The following is a 6629-nucleotide window of genomic DNA, read 5'->3' on the forward strand; positions in this document are numbered from 1 at the left end:
CTTTCAAACAGCTGCGGCCTTTCTTCCATCCCCTCGGCAGCAGCGAGCCGGCACCCCCGAGCCGGCACCCCCGTTAGCCAAGAAATGTCACCGCTCCGACGCCTCCCGCTGCGGGGCGAGGGCGGGGAAGGAAGAAAGGGAAGGAAGAAGGGGAAGGAAGAGGCCCCGCCGCCGCCTTTTCGAGCCCCGCCACACGCGGGGGCCTCGCTCCCCGCCGGGGGCTGCGGGGGATTCCCCTCAGCGAGATGGCGGCAGGGCGACGGGCCGGGGCCCCGCCGAGCTGCCTCAGCCCCGGGGCCCCGCCACGGGCGCGGAGGGACGGGGCCAGGCCTCGGCGCCCCCTGGCGGGCGGCTCCGCGGCCCGGCGCTGAGGGAGCCGCGGGCGGGCTGAGGCAGCGCCGCCGTGTCCCGGCCCCGCGGAGCCCCCGGCGGCATCGCCCCTCGAGGCCCCGGGGGAGGGACGGGGCCGGGCCCCGCTTGTGGCTCCCGCTGCGGCCGCCGCCACCCCGCGGCCGCGTTGTTCCGCACTGAGGAGCCGGTGGCAGTGCCGCGGAAACGTCCCACCGCCATTTTAAGCACCTGCCACTTCCCAACCCAAATGGATGCAGGAAGCAGAGCAGCTCGGCCTTGGTGCGCGGCCCAACTGCAGGGTGGTGCCCTGACAAGAGGTCTCACGTCAGGCCTCGTCTCTGGCACAGGTCCCGGCACTGAGGCTCTCCCCTAACAGCTTTCAAAGGACTAAAAACCCTCTTGCAGTCAGAACAAGTGAAAAGCAGGGAAAATCCTTCCAGTGCAGTTCACTGCCCCAGCCCCTTGACTGGGATTTGTTTTGTCTTGCTGCGGTCAGGGCTAAGCTGCTGAACACGGCCGTCCCCGCAGCGTGCATTTCGAGTGTCAGCAGCCCCCAGTGGGGTTCTGAGTGACTCACTGGCATATGTCGGCTCTGCTGCCTGCCAGATCATTAGACCATGAATACCTTTTTATTTATTAGTAAAGCTTCCACAGAATAAAGAAGGGACACTGACAAACAAACAGCATCAGTAGCCCCAGCCCTTCTCCCCCTCTTCAGAGGCCGAACTATTTGTTTGAAGTGGGACGCAGCGTTTTATCACAGAGATTGCAAGTTCGATTGTGAAGCCTGGTCTGATGGCTGGCTGGATAATTTGTCTCTCGGCTCCGAGAGAAATGATGGAAGTCAATTTGACAGCTGTGAGGCTCCCCAAGGATTCCAGACCCAAAGTGCACAGAGCAGTGACAGACATGGCAGCGCTCTGAATATCAATGAAGCTCTGCCTGGGAATAATGCTGAGGCAATACAAATTGCACATGTTCAGCTGGAAGGTTATCACTATCATTATAGTTATTAATTATTGTTATTATTACTTCTATTATTAAGACATAAAGAAGCCAAAAGCTCCTCTTGGTCTCATAGAAAAGAGATGAGTTCCCAGCTCTGACCTACACACTGCCCTCAGTTTTGTGCAACCACATCAATGTAAATGGAGTTACAGAGGGTTAAGAATATCCAGCACCACAAAAAGCTACAAAGCTTTCTGCTACTTAGAAAAGGAATAGGACTTGGACTGAGACCAGGGATGAAACGGACTCATTTTGGACCTAACTTGCCTGTGTCTTGTACTGAGTGCTGCAAGTGAAAACTCGAGCATTTTCTCACAGTAATGGTAGCTGGCCTGTGGATCTGTAAGCGATTAGACAAGGTGCAAGGCAAGGAAGATGAGAAAAAAAATGCAAGAACAAAGTATAGGCAGTTCTTCTGGTGTGCATTCAGACCGACAGCACAAATCTATTGAGCTGGTAACTGCAGGATATAGAACAGAATTTGGCCCTAAATATCTATCAGACTGCATTTTGTTAGCTTAAAGTAATAATATGCCAGTCCTTTTACTTGGCTTCTTGGATGAGTGTCAATAAAACTGAATATCCTTTTTTTGCCACTTGCAAATACAGGTGACTTCATGTGAAAGACAGTGTAGATTCTTTGCTTATTCCAACTTCTTAGGCTTTCCTTGGAAGTCTTGGGCAGTTAGCCCAAATGTCATTAAATTTGAAGTCAAATGCAGAATAAAAAAGAAGTATAAGCTTCAGTTTCATACTCAAAACTTTTTTTTTTTTTGCCATAGAAAAGAATAGAGGTCATTTAAAGCAATATACTAGAACGTGCTTATGTAGCAAATTTATCCCCCCAAAAAATAGATTTACAAGGGAGACTAAACTCAGTGGCAACACCATCAATTCAGAGAAAAGAAGCACAATTGTTTGACTAAAACTATGGTAACTGTACAGATATAACATGCAATCCTGCTTTATTAAATGAAACCTCTAGTGAATCTGTTATCACCATAGTAACACTGTAGTTATGACATGGAAACATGCTGAACTACAGTTTGATATTAACATCTGGTTAGCATCTGCACAGTTTCTTATTCACATTACTAAAATTATAATCCAAGCAGAGCAAAACTTAAGTAAAACTACAGCTTGAAGGCCAAATTCTAGTCTCGGGTGCATTATATTTAACATGCAGGTCCATGATATGTACCCTATATCTGGATTTACAATTAGAGTCTTGGTATGGTATTTAGAGGCTAGTTTGTGCATCTCCTAGGATGTAAATGCACACACACTGTGTTGTTGGTAATAATATCCAGGCAAAAAAATTGCAAAACCATATGATAATTGCAACTGACCTTCTCACAAGTGTTCTCCACAGCAACCCTGGTTTGCAGACACTGCTTCAAACATTTCAAAGCTCTGAGCAGTTTCAAACACAGCTTGTTTTATTCTTATTTATTTTAAACCACCTGCCACAACATTTTTTCTGTCTTCTTCCTCCCACATAAAGTGTGGCACTTTATTCACAAAACGGCACTGGCCTGAATACAAAGTTAGGAATTTTGCAGTCTGTGGAAAGTGATAGGTTTAAGGCTCAAAATCTACGCACATTCAAGATGAGAAGTAGCTGAGTAGAGAAAGAGATATTACTGGATTAAAAAAATATATAATAATAATAGAAAACCAGAAAAAGCATCATTTTTCTTTTGGGTCAATAATAAACTGTGATGTACAGGGTGCCTTAAATCACAGTAGTTCTATATTAAGAGTTTCCCCCACCCTCAATTTTTAAAAAATGTAGTCACATTTCCTTTGCTACCAAGGCTCATGCACTTCGACTTCCAGTGATCAAGCCCTAGATGCATAGATACAGGAGAAAAACTAGTAAACATTCTTCCAGTTATTAAAACAATCTCTTTTTTGCAGGATGTAGCACACATATCTAGGATGGAATGAAGTGTTGCACACAATTGTATTCAAAATGTGCTCATCGTTGCCTGAGGAAAGCTTGTGCTTGGCATAACACAGCATAGCAAAGATGGAGGAACACTACATTTTTAAGAGAAGTCTGCAAACTGAAACAATTATTTCTCAATCTGCCTTTAACCAAACGAATAAAGTACCAGAAGTCAGTGGAAATAATCATAAGTGAAGCCTGTAATACTGCGTGAATCATATAAATAACATGGAAAAGTGTTGTATAATTTTCACCCAAGAGTTAGATTGCATAGCTGCATTCTCCATATGTCTTCCTTCTCATTCTCATAACTGAATATTATACCATATGATATGGCAGCACAACACAGAAACAAGAGTGACAGAATATAATATAATTTCTAGTAACAATTTGCTGCCTTAAAAACCACCATATAAACTAGGTATCTATTTCACTCGCATGGTTTAACAAACACCCTCCACTTAGCTGATTCATGTTTAGCTTCTATCATTGCTAACAACCTCTCTGCTATTCCTGCATGATCTCAGTCATCTAATGTAAACTGTTTGCCAAGTAGGAACGTATTTAAACAGGTCTTTTAACGCTTTGATGATGACAAGCATCTGAGGTTTCATCAGTTACTTGTTGAATATTGGTAGGGTTCTTGGTTTCAGTTGCAATGAACAGCGCACACAAAAGCGGTGCAGTTTGGAAAATTTCATGGGAGAATCAGGAAAACTAAATGCTATTTCTCCTCCTCAACTGCTGTGACCTTGTGGAAGCCCTCTTCTTTCATAAGAGGCCATGTCCCTGTGTCTCCCCACCCCCATTTGTGAAGTGGGGTTAAAGATGCCTTATTTGAAGCACTTAATTGAAGGCACATCTCTGCGGATTTCTATATAAACAGTTTTACTACTTGCAGCTTTAAGATGCAGTCCCAAATGCAATACAATGAGTGTTCTAGAACTTATTCTAGCCTCATCTACAATATGAAGTTGCTAAACATCCAACAGAACTCCTTCAAAGGGAAGATGCTCAGGGAGGTTTAGCTAGGTTAGGTCACAAATCAGAGATGGAAAGACCACCATGGCTCCCTGTTTAGTCTCTTACCACCAAACATGAAAATGACTTTTTTACATTAAAAAATATTATCATTTTTTTTGCCTCTGGTCTAACTTTATTATTGATATTTGTGCCTGGAACCACGTATGGTTTGGCAGAGCTTATGGGCAACAGAAAGACAGAAGAATCCATGAAATACACAGCCATGAAACCTGATCCTTCCAGAGGGTGTCTGCTTACCTAACACAACACACAACACGCTCGCATAGCCTAAACCAAACGCTGTGGTTATAGCAGCTACAGAGAGCTCAAAGGGGTCTTCTGGATTCATACACGAGAATTCTAGAGAACACCTACAAGGTCACTTCATCTGATTTCCCTGGTAACTGAGGTCAGGCAGCCCCACTCGGTGCTGACTGCTGCCCAAGTGGTTATTCTTCCCAGCTGTGCAAGCGAGAATGAGCAAGCATCAGTGCAACCTGTGCGGGGGGAGCAGGGAGCACAGGTGAGGCCACGCTGGCACTGTTTTGGGAAGAGATGAACATTACTCGTGTTTTACATACAAGTATTTTCCACAGTCTACAATAAAAAGCTCTATTTTGGCTCAAACTATTTCCACAGACTGAAAACCAGCGCAGAAGGCCCCGCAATAACGAGGTGCAAGCACAGAGAGCAGCAGCCATTACAATGTGCAAGTCCAAAGCTGATCATTTCTGTTAATAAAGAGGGCCAGTACATAATTAGGAAGATAGCACAACTGACACCATCACTTAAAGGCAGACAAACAGAACAAAAACCAGTTGGGAACGGGACTAAAACCTGCAGCTTTTCTTCTGCTTTTAGTCACACAAGGTTTATAGATACTTTTTCTCCTTAAAATGCCTTAAGTATAGTTCTGCAGCTTCCTCCTGCCTCCCACATAGAGCAACAGGCTAGAGCTAGTTAGAGACACAATCCTTCTCTTCATTTGGTAAGGATGAAGAACAGCTTTGATAAACACAGAAGAGTTACACCAGTAAAAAGCCAACATAAGCAAAGGGTCAGGCTCGGCAGTGATGAGCTCTCAGGCAGCTCGAGGCTTGTCCCAGCTCGGCTGACCGAGTGCACGCAGCCTCTGGAGGAGGACACCTTGCTGCGGGCTTACCACGAGGGGCACGAGGTGAGGTCATTAAGCTGCTGGGACTGATCCTCTCTGGCTTACTTCGTGATAAAACCCCAGTGCTATGCGTTCACTGAACTCTTCAGCACAGATCACACACATCGCTACTCCAAGATTACTTCCTGGGTGCTTTTTCTTATTTTAAACAGGAAGAGAAGCCCACCAGGACACCCACAGGGAGCAGTCACATCTCTGAAAGTCAGAAAAAGATTCCTCATACATACCCTGCTCGAGCAAAAAGCAAAGCTGCCCCAGGACTGATCTTTTGCTATTTTTCTTCTCTGATCTTTGGTGTTCCCTTCCCACCTTTCAGGAGAAACTGCTGCTTTCAAATGGCAACTTCATAAGCACCTGTGAGAGAACTTAATTGGAACTAATTAGCTGTTGGTTGTCTGGGACCTGCGGAGTCACAGCAATTACTCCAGTCAAGAAACAACCTGGGGGAGGGCAGTGCTTCTTTGCAGGAAAACGAACTAAGCTGCTCCCTAAAGGAAACTTTTTACAGAGACTGAGCCTTTCAAAGCACGGAGCAGAGCTCACAGTGATCTAAATTAAAGATTATTTTTAAAGAATGTCAGGGAAAATGTTTCCATCAACACCTCGATCTCAATAAGCTATTGAAGTGTTTGAAAATACTTTCAAATGTAGTTTTTGTTGCTTGATTCTACACTATTTAAAAATTAACTTTCATCCACATAGTTTTACGGGATTTAGGATACCTAGGGAGCTTGCAGGACTATGACCCTGCAGTAGTGCCTTGGCTTTACGTTCAGTGCAGCCTGGCTGTGCTGGGATGTGACATGCTGGGGTTGGGCAGGCCAGGGGGATCTATATGTATATGCTTTTAGTAATAACTTTGCTGATTTTGCTGTTTTGTCCTCTACTAAGAGAAAAGCGTGGCAGTAGGATGCTTTCCTTTGAACAATTCCTCAAGACTACTAGGTATGAGTGCTGCATGTACCAGAACCACTGTTCATCAAACACTTCTCAGCCCCTGCTTCTGTTTCATGAAATCTACATCTGAAGTATTAAAAAGCTACAACACTCCATAGATCTGTATCTATCATCTTCTATTATATTCCTTTTACTCTCTAACAGTGTGCAAGAGCTCGTTCCAGC

At 44.8% G+C, this 6629-nt stretch overlaps 1 long non-coding RNA gene across 3 annotated transcripts; it reads left to right on the forward strand.

Annotated features, from left to right (window-relative positions):
• Positions 1 to 309: 309 nt before the first annotated feature.
• Positions 310 to 6241, forward strand: LOC308181347. 3 transcript variants are annotated; one of them, XR_013941427.1, is made up of 2 exons: positions 310 to 5515; positions 5660 to 6241. It is a non-coding gene; the product is annotated as an uncharacterized lncRNA (long non-coding RNA). The 3 variants fall into 3 exon arrangements; XR_013941428.1 differs by having other exon boundaries at positions 5666 to 6241; XR_013941429.1 differs by having other exon boundaries at positions 310 to 5510.
• The last annotated feature ends 388 nt before the right edge of the window (positions 6242 to 6629 follow it).

The sequence above is a fragment of the Anser brachyrhynchus genome (assembly GCF_964034855.1).
Source record: "Anser brachyrhynchus genome assembly, chromosome: 21".
Lineage (NCBI taxonomy): Eukaryota > Metazoa > Chordata > Aves > Anseriformes > Anatidae > Anser > Anser brachyrhynchus.